Source organism: Choloepus didactylus, chromosome 18, assembly GCF_015220235.1.
Source record: "Choloepus didactylus isolate mChoDid1 chromosome 18, mChoDid1.pri, whole genome shotgun sequence".
Classification (NCBI taxonomy): Eukaryota; Metazoa; Chordata; class Mammalia; order Pilosa; family Megalonychidae; genus Choloepus; species Choloepus didactylus.
This window is the reverse complement of record NC_051324.1, coordinates 29561733-29576188: the sequence shown is the minus strand read 5'-3', so window position 1 is coordinate 29576188 and position 14456 is coordinate 29561733. Positions and strand designations below refer to the sequence as shown.

Sequence of the window (14456 nt, the reverse complement as noted above, 5' to 3'; positions counted from 1 at the left end):
ATGTAATCAAGGACCAGGGCTGGAGAGAAGTTGATGAGTTCTAGGCCCTCCAAGCCCCTTTGTTTCTGTATCTGGATGATGCGTCTGTGATTTTGACAACCCGGTTGGTTCTTCTGACACTGACCCATAGGGGTGTGATCTTATTTTGGCCATGGCTGGTTTGATTGCAAGGAAAAGAAATCCACCGACGCTCATTTTAGGAAGAGGTGAAAGAGATGCCATTGTAAGGACACCCGGTGACGTCCCACAGAAATCCAAGAATGGTGACTCAAATTTGGGCAGTCTTCATGCAAAGATAAAGAGCAAGCAGTCAGGAATCAAAACTACTCTCTCCTTCCTGCTCCAGGTCTAAGGACTTTCTGAGGTTACGACACCCCAATAGAAATTTAGTGAGTGGCCTATTGATGAATTTGGGAGGATTCCATGGCTTAAATGTAACCCAGGCCCTGGAGTTGCTGCTCATATTCTCTGCACTTTTCTCAGTGGCCACGGCATCTTGACCTTGCCCATGGCAGGGTCATCCCTATACAACTCCAGGGGCCATATTCCCATGGGAATGTTATCTCTGCAAATCGTGACTTTACCTTCATTCTTATTTCTTATTTTAGAAAATTTTAAAAGTCAGAAAATCACCAAAAAAAAAATAATATTAACAAATACCAATGAGACATTTTGTTGCTCTGTTTTAGGTTTTAAAAAATACATATATAAAATAAATAGTTCAGATGAAGTTAAAATCCTCCTTGTTCCCCTCTCCAGTCTTCCTCCTCTCTCTATGTCTAAAGGCAATCAAGAGTCACACATTTGGTTGATTTCCTTCCTGTTCCTGGCTTTAAGCTTTAACTGCACATATACATGTCCATAAACATAATGTAGTATTGTTTAGTGTCTTTTTTTATTTAACATAGACGGCAACATTCAGTATATAATGTTTTGCAATTTGCTGTTTTCACTCAGTATTGTTTTCAACATCTTTTATTGTGCCGTCATATAGACCTAGTTTATTTAATTACTGTATAATATTCCATTTTAGGAATATACCACCATTTATTTATCCATTCCCCTACTGAAGGATATTTGTGTTACTTCCATTTTTTTGCCTGTGCAAGCAGTGCTGCAATGAATATCTTTTTACATGCCTCATTGTGTAACTTAAAGTTTCTCTAGGGGACTTGAATGTATTAAGTATATTTGTACAGTGGGATTGTTATGTATTGGTAGTTTAGTGATAATGTTCATTTTAAATTTTGTTAAGAATTGCCAAATATCTCCTGGTAGGGGGTGGGAGTAAAGGAGTCAATAGAAGACTTAGGTTCAGATACCATGTCACCAACCCAGAAATATTTATATACTTTCATATCAGCTACTTCATGAATCCCCAGAGAGAACCACTGTTTTAGTGAGACACATACTAAGTGTATTGAAAGAGAAAGGGGATTGAAAATAACTGATTTTAAGATCATAAAAAATATAACCAATTTGCTTTGATGTCTCTACCTTGGCTCCAATTCCCTCAAAACCTCAGTTTCAGCAGAAACCTCAGTCTCACTGTCCAGATCCTAGGGGATGACAGGGGACAAACATATTAACTGCTTTGCTGCTATAAACCCCTTGGTCAGCCTCAGGCTAGGATGGTCCTAAAGCTGCACTGATCTACTCAGAGGTAGCAGCATGAGGCTGGGAATGACTCACTCATGCTGGAGCGACTGAAGCCTGCGCAGTGGAGCTGGGTTTGGGCTGAATAGCAAGGAGAGGACAGGAAAGGGAGGATGGGTGGGTCCACGCTGGGGCAATGGAAGGGCCAGAATTCGTTGCTGCACACAGCAGCCTTTGGGGGTGGCCCCAGCGATGTGCCCCCTGGTGTGCACACCCTGTGTCATCCTCTCCTCTCTTGTTTGGGCTGGGCCTAGTGACTTCCTTTTAACAAATTCAGCAAAAGTCATGAGATGCCATTTCCAAAATTGGGTGATTCAAGACCGAACTCCATCTTGCTTGCTCTGTCTTACCCACTCATGTGCTCTCTCTGATAAAAGCCACATTGTAAGTTGTCCTTTGGAGAGGCCCATCTGACAAGGAACTGAGAAAGGTCTCTGGGTAACAGTCAAAAAGGAACTGCACCCTGCCAGCAGCCACATGCGTGAGTTTGGAAGTGGGTCTCCCTCCGCCACGCCTTGCAGCTCCAGCTGGCTCCTCGAGTGTACCTGGTGAGGGGCCCAGAGGCAGAGGGCCCAGCTAAGCCGTGCCTGGATTCCTGACCCACAGGGACTGTGAGATAATAAATGCTTGTTGCTTGAAGCCATCAAGTTTGGGGGGTGATTTTTTTTTTAAATTCAGTTTTATAGAGATATATTCACATACCATACAGTCATCTGTGGTGTACAATCAAGTTTTTGCAGTACCATCATATAGTTGTGCATTCATCACCCCAATCTATTTTTTGAACATTTTCCTTATACCAGAAAAAGTAAAAATAAGAATAAAAAATAAAAGTAAAAAAGAACACCCAAATCACGCACCCCCCCACACACACACACTATTTTTTCATTTAATTTTTGTCCCCATTTTTCTACTCATCCATACATGCACTGGATAAAGGGATTGTGATCCACGAGATGTTCACAATCACACTGTCACCCCTTGTAAGCTACATTGTTATACAATCGTCTTTAAGAGTCAAGGCTACTGGGTTGCAGTTCGACAGTTTCAGGTATTTCCTTCTAGCTATTCCAATACATTAATACCTAAAAGGGGTTATCTATATAGTGCATAAGAATGCCCACCAGAGTGACCTCTGATTCCATTCAGAATCTCTCAGCCACTAAAACTTTATTTTGTTTCATTCTGCATCCCCCTTTTGGTCAAGAAGACATTCTCAATCCCACGAGGTCAGGTCCAGATTCATCCTTGGGAGTCATATCCTGCGTTGCCAGGGAAATTTACACCCCTGGGGAGTGATTCTTACTCAGCAGTAGATCATCAACACAGATGCAAGTGTGGATCATGGTAGGTGCTTCGGAGCTGACTGTGGAGGGCCCCTGCTGGAGCTCCTTGGGGGTTTAGTGTGTGTTGTGTGCACTGCAGGAGTAGGAATGGTGACTGAGAAAATCTCTGAAGGCATGCAAACATTCATCCTCTCCCTCATGTACATGTCCCTGCTGCCTGCAGAGAAGGCAACTGTTCAGAACTGAGAATGTGAGGAGCCATTGTCGGAGGCAGTGTGATTTTGAAGAACTCCTAAGAAGCAAAATGAGAGGATTGTATCCTTATTGACAGTTTCAAACAGACTCCCTAACTTTACCAAAGATTTTCCAATGCATTGTGGGAGGTATGGAGAAAGGAGGATAGGGAAAAGTTGGAACTAAGAGGAGGTTCTTATCCAAAGAGCACAAGCTGACCAGACCCAGGAAAATAAAAGTGAGCTTCACTGCCCCTTCCAGACACCCTTAGACCCAGGAGGGAGGAAGGGGAGGTTCCCTGACCCTGGGGCAGGTGGTATAACCCTGGCCATTCCAGCCAGAGATGGGGTTGGGGGTTGCATGGGGCATGGGGTGGAAGTTTGTGGGTCCCTGAAGAGTGCAGCACATCACAGACCAAAATGGTTGACTTGTATTGCCGGGTAGTCCTGAAGAGACAATGGCGGGCTCCTGGGTGCCCTGTGTTCATTCTGAGAGCGGTCAGGCCAGTCGCAGGTGTGCTGAGGCACGCATGTCCACCGAACCTTTAAATGGTGTTACAAAAAAAATCATCACTCTTACAGTTCAAACTAGCAGTTGTGCCTAAATTCAGGCCATTAATTTTTAACAAACTAGCATCACCTTGTTTATAGCTCAGTACTCACACACTTCAACTAATTTGGGGTGCAATTTGCTGACCCAGGAGAACGCTTCATGACATGATACCTTTGCTAGAAGGACCCAAACCCCACAAGTAGGATTTCCTCAGGCATCCCTAGCTCTATGCTTTGGTACACAATAAACTTTCTTATGCCTCAGTTTCCATATTTGCAAAATCGGGAGATTGGTTGATACCGTCTTTGAAGTTCTCTTCAGCACTCATGTTTAATCATTCCCTATGAAATAATTAGAGGGTCTAGAAACAAGTGTGCCTTCATGCGACTCATTTCTTCTCATCCACCAAAACTCAGGGACTACATCTTCTGGGAAGGCTCCCACTACTTCACCAGATCACAGGACTGATCATGGCGCTCCTCTGTACTACAAACCCAGGCACACATCCATCGTAACTTGCACAGTGGTTACTGTTTTACTGATCTGTTTCCTCCACTGTCTGGTCGGCTCCCCGTGGCAGACACAGGCTTATATCTTACTCTTGGTATGCACAGGACCTAAAGAGTGTTTGATACATATTAGGTGTATAGTAATTGTTTGTTAAGTTGAGTGACTAGATAAATGCATAAATAATGGAGAGCCTCTGTCCATGGTGGGAATCTTGGTTACTGGGGAAACAGTCCAGGAAGTTGTGTTTTTCCTTGCCACATGGCTTGCTGGTGGCAGTGGCATAATATGGCTAGAGAAGGGTATATGATGGTGTGGAAAGCCAGGTCTCGGTAAAACATACAGACCCCTGAGAATGACCGGAAGTTCATCTCCTCTGTGCTCCAACGATCTGTGGAGCTTGGAGGCAAAGAGATTAATTTGCAGCATCTGTGGAAAGAAGTGGAACAAAGTCAGTGAGGTCAATACAAAAAGAGAGAAGGGGTGATGGTATGAACACCACAGAGATAGAATGGATTGCCATAAAGTCCTGAGCACCCATATCACTGGAAATGCCCAAGCAGAGGGTCAATATCTAGAAGATAAAGAAGTTGCTGTTCAGAGAGGTCAAGTGGTTTGTCCAAGGACACGAATGAAGGCCTTGAACTCAGTCTGTCTGTCTGCATATTAAGGGCTCTTTTAACACTCTATACCATCACTTCCCCATCCAATGTTAAGACTGTTGCGAAAGGAATCCTTTCACTAGGGATCTTTAATTCTAAGTCATTGTTCAAGATCAGGAGTTGAGCACGAATACAACTAAAGTTAGGTAGGGCAGGCAATGGGTGATTGTGGTCAGGGATGCAGAGAGTCGGGGGAATGAGTTTCTGATAACGCGTAGAGTAGAAAATATAGGGATCCTAAATATGGGGTGCAGAGGAAAAGATACTTGTAGATTAGTACCCAGGGTATGATGGAAAGAGCATGGCATTGATGTAAAACTATCTGAGTTTGAATCGCAGCTCTACCACTGTGTACCCTTGCCTGGATATGATGCATCATCTTTCTGAACCTCAGTTTCTTTATCCATGAAGTGATAAAAAACAACATCTATCATACAGAGTTGTTGTAAAGGTTAAAAGATGAGTGTTTGTGGAAGCACCCAGCAAATGCATGGCATCCCAGTTCTGCTTATAGGGCTGGAGCAAACAGGTGAGATGCCCCAGCCACAGAAGTTGCTCCAAGGTAGGGATTCCAAGGGCAGGTTGGAGCAGGGTAGACACAGGGAGGAAGCGTTCTCCTCTGCAGCCATGAGGAAAATGAGATACATTTTGATTTCTTCTCATGAACATTTTCTTTGGTGGAAAGTCATTCCTGAAGCCTTCACAGAGTTCCCTTCTGATCCCATTGCCTAAATTTACCTCTCATGCCCATGTCCCATCACTAGCAAGGAAGAAGAGAGCCCAATGATCGCCTTACCCAGTGGCAGCACTGCATTTGGGGTTAGGCTCTACTTCCCCCAAGTGGAGGCCTTCTCATTCACCAAACACAGTCAAGGTCTGCTGGCAAGGGAATTAGGTGGAAAAGACCTGGGAGGACAAATCCAAAGTCATAGAGAGGTGTATTCATTTCCTATTGCTCCTGTAACAAAGTACCACTAACTTAGTGGCCTAAAGTGGAACACATTTATCCTCTTACAGATCTAGAGGTCAGAAGTCTGAGATGAGTCTTACAGGTCTACAATCAAGGTATTGGCAGGGCTAGTTGCTTCTGGAGGCTCTGAGGGGAGAATCCATTTCCTTGTCATTTTCACCTTCTGGATGGTGACTGCATGCCTTGGCTCATGGCCCCTTCCTTACATTACTCCAACTTTTTGCTTCTGTGATCATGTCTCCTCTATTGACTTTGGTCCTCCCGCTTCCCTCTTATAGGAAACCAGGATAATCCAGTATAATCACCCCATCTCAAGTTCCTTAACATAATCACATCTGCAAAGTCCCTTTTGCCATATAAGAAAATTTAGTCACAGGTTCTGGGAAGTAGGATGTGAACACCTTTGGCAGGTGGAGGGGCATTGTTCAGGCTACCATAAAAAGCATAAAGCACTTCATGTTCAATTTCAAGAAATTGGTGAGGCAAAACTGGAAATAAGGGAAACAGGCAGTTAAAGTAGGTGCTGGGAAGATCAGAGTCTCGGAGAGTTAGGGGTGAAGGCATGTGGTTCAGGGCTGATTCCATGAAGATATGGAAAGAGCTGAGGTTCACCTTTTATATGCTGTTGAATATGTTGTTCAAGAAAGAGGCAAGTGGCTTAAATGTTTCATTCTAGACCCAGAGTAGTTAGTTGGTCTGTATATTTGAATTTCTTTTCTCCTCTCAGAAAACTGAGGCATAAGACAGAAAGCTGACAATGGGACATCAGTCAATAAAATTAGAGTGTGATTGACAATAGCCCATTTAGAGAACTTCCGAAGCAGGGCTTCTGCTTGGTCCGGGAGGGGAGCCAGAGTGGAGGGAAGGGTCATCAGGTGGGACCTTGAGAGTGTGGGGGAGCGGAGCCCCCTGACCAAAACAGCTAAGGAGATGTAGTCATGAGAGAAAACGAGAGAGGAGTTTGGTGCAGGATGGAGGGGGCATGCAGCGTGGCTGAACGAGACTTTCCCTAAACCATAGTCATTAGGGAATAGGGGTAATCACCTGCATGTACTTGGAAAGAAGTTGGGGGCCATTAATTCGGACAAGGAGATCCTAGCTTCAGAGATAGAAGAGGCAGGGAGGAGATAGTTTCTTGTAAAATGTGGGTGATAGAACCCAGGTGTTTTCCTCTGCCCTGTCAAGATCCCACTAAAATGAGTGTAAATAAATTAAAAAGATATGAATTTATGAAGACAAAGACCAGGGAAGGGGAAAAAAATAGACAAACAGTAAGAGAACTTTGGATGTTAGAAAACAGATGGATAAATAAAATTTAACTTTGTATGTCAGAAAATACGGAAATAAAATGCCCACAAGATTGCTGGCTGGGTAACCAAGAAGCCAATCAATTTCCATTCTAGAATCCAGGAAACCCTATGAAATTTAAAGCAATAGGTGCCTTCAAAAGTGAGTGTGTGTATGAGGCTGAAAAGTAAAGAATTGATTTTACCTCTAGTAAGTTATAAAGAAGCAATTAGATCCCCTAGTACTCCCCTCCACACATGTACTCCACTGTAGGCGATCAGGCACCTTCCCTCCCCAACTCCAGGAGGAAACTGGAGGTTTTCTCTTTGAGAGGTTGTATACGGAAGAATCTCTAAACCAAGGACACCATGCAGAGTGGGAGATGCAGGTTATTCTACTGAAAACTGGGGAGTTGGGGGCTGAAGAAGCTCCAGTCCCTTTAGCAGGAGATTGGAGGATAGTTAAAGCTCAGCTTCAGGAGAAAAGATACTGACGGTTGAAGTTTCTCTAATGGAAGCCAACCAACGGACAAGCCCAGCCCATGAAGCTGCTAAATTTTTCTACAATGCTGCTTTGTCTTTAAAAGTGAAAGGATTCCAGACACTTGAGACATTTGAGTAAAGCCTTTAGATGAAAAACAGGAAACAGGATAAAGGAACATGGAGAAAACAGAGGCAACACAGAAAGCAGAGAGGGGCAAAAACTAGGGAGGAAGCCTCTAATTTATATTCTCAGAGAGAGAAGGAAAACATATATATTGAATCCATGAAACAAAAATGAGATGCTTTTAAGGAGGACCTTTAAAATTAAAATATCTCTTGGAAATTAAACTTGTGATAGCCAAAATACAAAGTTAAATGGTATGAAAAATGTATGTCCTTAAAACTTTTATCGGACAGTAGAATAAAAAGACAAGTGATAGAAAAGCGTAAGAAAAAGATACGCATATTAGATTAGTAGAGAAGGTTCAGTGGCTAACTGAAGAAAGGTCCCGAAAACGCAGAAATTGGTGTAGAGAAAATGATCCAAGAGCCGTGAAAGGAAACAACCCATAATTGAAGGCTATGGGTTTCCAGATTTAGTGTTTACTTTATGCCCAGGACAACGAATGAAATCATTATAAAATTCGAGAATAATGGGGGTAAAATGAAAATCCTAGAAACCAGATCACATACAAAAGATCATAAATTAGAAAAGCATTAAAATTATCAAGAGCAATATTAGATGCTAGAAAACAGTAGGGAAATGCCTTCAAAACTCTGAGAGCAAACGATTTTCCTAGATTTCTATGCATAGCCAAAATAAAGATAGGCAAGAAATCAAAGCATTTTCATCACAGGCACCCTTTCTCTAGAAGCTATTAGAAAATTGATTCCTCATTTTGTTGTGGCACAATGAAGAAAGATAAATACAGAGGACCCATGAAGCAGGGCCTCCAATAGGAAAGAGGGAAAGGAAGTTTGAGGATGACAGCAGAGCTCAGCTTTAGAGAACAACCAGTTCTGATTGGACCAGGAAGTTGGGAAGCTCCAGGAAGGGTGTTTTCAAGGTGAGCAGAGGCACCACCACCATAGATTATCTCATGTGTTTGAATGTACTGAGAGATAATTTTTCTGGCAGTGATTTTTGGGATGAAGTGTGGTGATATATACATAAAAGGAATGGGCAAATAAAAACTTGAGGCAATTAACTCCAGGAAAAAAAAACAAAAGATTGTGCAAGAAGGGAAATGTAAACATAGTACAACACATGGAACAGATAAGAATATAATTTATATCATTATGATTATTAAAATATGACTAGGTTTAGCAAAAAATTGTATTATAATTATTTTGGAAATTGAGAGCATGAGAAAAAGCATTCTGTATGTATGTATGCATATGTGTGTGCATGCAATTGTTTAGGGGGCATAAGAGTTCTAAATGCCTTCAAAAACTAATACACAGTCAATAGACAATACCTAAAACATACATATGCACCTGTTCTAGTTTGCTAATACTGCAGAATGCAAAACACCAGAGATGGATAGGCTTTTATAAAACGGGGGTTTATTTCGCTACACAGTTACAGTCTTAAGGCCACAAAACGTCCAAGGTAACACACCAGCAATCGGGTACCTTCACCAGAGGACGGCCAATGGCGTCCAGAAAACCTCTGCTAGCTAGGAAGGCAGCCAGTCCAAAGCTCTGGCCTCAAAATGGCTTTCTCCCAGGACGTTCCTCTCTAGCAAGCTTGCTCCTCTTCAAAACATCACTCACAGCTGCACTCACTGAGTTCCCGCTCTCTGATTCAGCTCATTTATATGGCTCCACTGATCAAGGCCCACCCTGAATGGGTGGGGCCACACCTCCATGGGAACATCTCATCAAAATCATCACCACAGCTGGGTGGGGCACATTCCAAGCAAATCCAACCAGCATCAAAACGTCTGCCCCACAAAACTACAAAGACAATGGCATTTGGGGACACAACACATTCAAACTGGCACAGCACCTTAACTGGAAATATGGAGAAACTTTCCAAAAAAAACCACTCTAAGATTTAAAATCATTTGCCTTTGGGGAGCAAATCTAGGGCTTTGGGAGGGATAGGGTGGAAAACTGCTGTTTTCCATTTTAAAAAGCCTGTCAGTTTTCTGTAATTACTGTAACAAATTAATGCAAACTGGGTGGCTTACAGCAACAGAAATTTATTCTCTTGCAGTTTTGGAGACCCGAAGTCTGAAGACTGGGCTGAATTTAAACTGTCAGCAGGGCTGACCCCTCTGGAGGCTCTAGGGAAGAGTCCATCACTTGCCTCTTCTATCATCTGGTGGCTGCTGGCCCTCCTTGGCTTGTATCTGCAAGGCCAGCGTCTTCCAATCCCCCTCTGCTCCATCGTCACATGACTTTCCCTTCTTTGTGTCCCTCTTAGAAGGACACATGTAGGATAATCTCATGTCAAAATCCTTAATCACATCTGCAAAACCCCTTCGGTAATGTACACAGGTTCTTGGCATTAGGAAGTAGACATATCTTTGGGGGCCATTATTTAAGCTACCACAAACATTTAAAAAATCTTTTTAGCACATTTATATGTACTTCTCAGTGGAAAATTGTGAGAGACTTTCATTTTTACATTGTATGTTTCTCTAGGTTTCTTGAAAAATGAACATATATTACACCCGTAAAATGGTAATTGACAATAAAAAAAGGCAGGGAGAAAAATTTCATGCTTTGGTTGGTCTACATTTGAGGCTAACTAGTTCCAAGTCTTTCCTTTCAAATACAAACACCAGGCAAGTCTCCAATTAAGTGACACTGACATGCATGTTGTTCTCTGGAAGACATTACATGTGTGGTAAACATATGCCTACCAGCAGCTAAGAGCTCAGGGGGCTGGTGAGAGGTTTTGTGGGGTTTCAAAGCAGCAAACAGTGGTTTTAAATCCAAGCTAGAGAATCATTCACTCTCAAACTTACAGCATATCAGCTTCTTACCTTTTGGTTTTTTTCTGTTTGTCTCAGGCTCCAGGAGAGACCACAGATTAAAACATCAAAGCTGAAAGGGACTGTGAAACCACAGGGCCCAGCCCCAGCATTACAATTTAGGGAACCCAGGGAGGACCAGAGAGGTGAAGTAATGATTCCCTAGGCAGAAAGGCAGGGCTTGAACCTGGCTCCCCTCGCCTGACTCCCAGAGCACTTTATGCTGCTCGTTGGTCCACAAACCTCTGCCCCTCACTTCTCTGTAACTTAGGAAGTCCTGGCACCAGCAAAGTTCAGGAAGCAGACAGTGGAGTGACTGGGGCATCAGGGAAAAATGGAAAGTGAATTAAAAATTGGTACTCAAACCTGGGTCTGAATAAGGCATAGGATTTTGTTCAAGCAAAAGTCTGAGACCAGAAAGACAACTAGAGAAATGGGCTAAAGATCAGGGAGTTCTGACCTGACGTTCTAGCCACGGGGGAAGGTGGGAAGTAGGGCAGCCGACAAGTCACGTGCACCAAGGGGCATGGTGGGTCTAGAAGTGGAACATGGGAACCGAGAGCAGGGAGGGAGGTGCAGGCTCAGAGGTATGTACACCACCCCCCCCCCCAGCTTAAAACAGATCCTCATTTCAATTAGAATAAAACCACAATCTATAATCCAAACCCATGGTGCCCACCTCTCCAGCCTCAACTCTCGCTCCCTCTATTCTGCCTTCCTTCCATCTCTCAAGCACACCAAGGTCATTGCTGCCTCTTGGACTTTGTATTTGTTATTCCCTCTGCCCTGGAACTTCTTTTCCCAGATCATTTTCATGCGTGGCTCTCCTGTGTCCTTCATTTTTCATCTTGAAGTAACCCACCCAGAGAGGGCCCCCCAGGCCAATCGCTCACGATTAACCCTCTTCTTACCCTGGTCACAATCCATAACCCTGTTTGTTTTTTTCCTGGCACTCTCGCTATCCGGGGCAGGTAACATTGGGCACTGAGCAGCTGAACCAGCATGGTTGCCATGATGTCTAAAACAAGTGGACCCAGTCATCAGGCAACTCCCCGGTTTCCAGTCTCACTGGATCTTCAGTATCCCTGGACTGTTATGGTGTAAATTGCCTTACTCTCAGGTGTCTTTCCAATTCTTCCCTGAGAACAGGGGCTTATCCTTTTGGCAATGGACACAGGTTACAGAGTAATGGTTCATTTTGGTTTTTACGGAAGCCGATAGTGTCCCTTTAGCTCTGATACCTTGATGGAAACTTTAGAGATTGTTGGATCATCCAGGTTCCAATGGACTATCCTGGCTGAGAACTAAGAGATGCATGTTTTTATCCTCTCTTCCTTCATGAGTATTCTTCTTCTGCCTCGGAACCTTGGTTCTCTGTGTGTTTCATGATTAAATCAATCCCCTCCCATTTCCATTACCTACTATATCCCAGTTACTCTCATGGGTGCTTTACCAACACTAAATTACTTGATCCTCACAACTGTTGGGAGAGGTGACTATCACCATTTACAGATGAAGACACTGAGGTACAGATGAAGATTCCAAGGTTCCAAAACTAGAATATTTCAGAGCCAGAGCGCAAACATTTTCCAGACCCCTAAGGCAGAAGACTTTCCATGGCGCCATGTTGGAGTGGAATGGGAGGGAGGAGCTGCTGCCTTCCAGAATGAGCCCTGCTGTTCACTGTGCCAACAGGAACACCCTCCCCAGCTGGCCCAGCCGAGCTCAACCCCAGACAGTTTCCACTGTCTGCAGAGCCCCAGCTGTCACTCAGGCAAACTGGGTATTGGGCCAGGAATATTGACAGTGAAATGCAGGCACCTTACGATGATCCTTAAACCAACACAGGCTGATGTGGGGATGCAGGCTGGGCTATTGCAAGTGAGGACACTTTGATGGAAGGAGTCTGATTGCCATCTTAATCCAAAGGCTTTCCAGCAGATTGAGTGATTTGCAGATCCCTCACTCTGACAATCCCTAATGATCAGATTGGTTAAAATGTATTATCCATGGGAGCACCACAAAGAATATCTCAGCATTGAATGCCTGTGGCTGACCCTGACCAGCAGGGAGCCCATATTGTGTCAAGCTGCTTGAACCCCACCTTGAACTAGTTTCTAACTAGGACACACCCTGGGAACAAGGTCCTGTAGAATGCTTGGGAGATGGGCTCAGACCAACTTCCTGGCCTATGTGTGGGAGTGAATTAGGCTGGGTTTTGTGGCAAAATGACTGTTGTTTTCATCTTTGCAATCTGTAGAAGAAAATTGTTATTTCTTTATGTATGTGAAGATGTATGTATGTATGGAGATATGTATGTATTTTTTGGTTCTAGCTGGGTGGGACTAAAATCAGCATGACCCAAGGCTGGCCAAGAAGATGCTCTGTACAGAATTGAGACAAGAGACAGACTGGAATTCCATTCTGTTCCAGTAAAGGAATCCTTATAACCCTACTTCCCAGGGCACCCCAGGCTCTCCATCTGAAGAACCCTAGTTTCTCTACTATCCATTATATGTTGTGATTTTATGAAAAAAGCAATGTATTCTAAAGTCAGAGCAGACTGACCTCTTTGAGAACTCTTTATCAACATAACAGCTTTACATTATGGCCCCAGTGACTATTCTTCTCTCTCCCTTTGTCAATAGCTTTTAAAAATTATTATTGTGGGTTATATTGATGTTATAGCAAACCTTAGAATTCTCCCCAAACTCCACTCCTCACATCAGTCTTGGGAAGTCAGGCTCACCATCTATTACAAAGAGGATCACTTACCACATTGTAGGGAGGCTGGATGAGAATAGAGAGCCTGTATCTCCCAACCACCATCTGTCAAAACGCCCAGCTTTCCAGACCTCATCTCGTGGTCCTCAGGCCGACAAGGAACAGTCGAACGGTGGCTAGTGATCAACACAGGGAATTCATTGCAGATTTATTCTCCCTTCCTCCTTTAATCTGCTATAACAGCCATAACACTGATATGAATAATAGCTAACATTTCTTAAGTGCTGACTGCATCTCAATTACTATGTTAACGCTTCATTACAGAGTCTTGTCTTTTCATTTGTCTTTCTTTATTTTAAATATAACTTATTTCTCTGTCTGGCTATTATCTCAGGGGTTGGGGACTCCAGCCTTACTGCTCGTGCTGTCTACTGACTCTCTCTTCCTATATTTTGTAATTTGGTATGTGGAGCTCATATTTAGTGGGACTTTGTAGAACTCCTGTGTGGCCTGATGACTCTATGTCCATTCACACCGGGTTTGATTTTTGTTTTGCAGGAAGCCCTAGGGATTTTCCACCCAGAGATCAATTAATCTGAATTTCTTGGCTAGATTATTCCTAAAGGAATCAGATGCTATAAATGTAAATACCAAATCCAAATGAGGTCAGGCTCATAATTACAAACTATCGACTGAAAACTCTGTTTGCTGCCCCCAAACCCAGAAGAAGGCAGTCATAGATCCTTGCTGTTTTCCTTGAGTGGGCAGGAAGATTTCTTTCTATTCTAACCATTTCTGAGGATGCAACATAGTGTGGAATCTCAGTTCCAACTCCCTGAGGACTCATTCTGAACCCAAGCAGCTGTGAAAACTCAAGCGACTTGAGTAAACCTCTCCTGCTTCCGGGCAGCCAGAACATTAGCTCTCGCTTAGCCCTCAGGTTTTCAGGCTTCGTTTTTCTTCTGTGTTTTTTTTTTTAAAGCACAGGTATGCATTTAAAATATGTTTATCATGTTTTACCCAGAATGTGCAGTTTCCCCTTCTAGGAGAACTAAGACCATCTAGGCTGCCAACTTGCTGGAAATGGAAGGACTGTGGTAGCAGCTTACAGA

The 14456-nt window shown here is 43.4% G+C and overlaps 1 protein-coding gene across 1 annotated transcript in view; it reads left to right on the top strand.

The window, feature by feature from the left end:
• ASIC2 (acid sensing ion channel subunit 2) overlaps window positions 1-14456 on the top strand; it is a 1088307-nt gene that overhangs the window by 410137 nt on the left and 663714 nt on the right. The window lies entirely within an intron of this gene.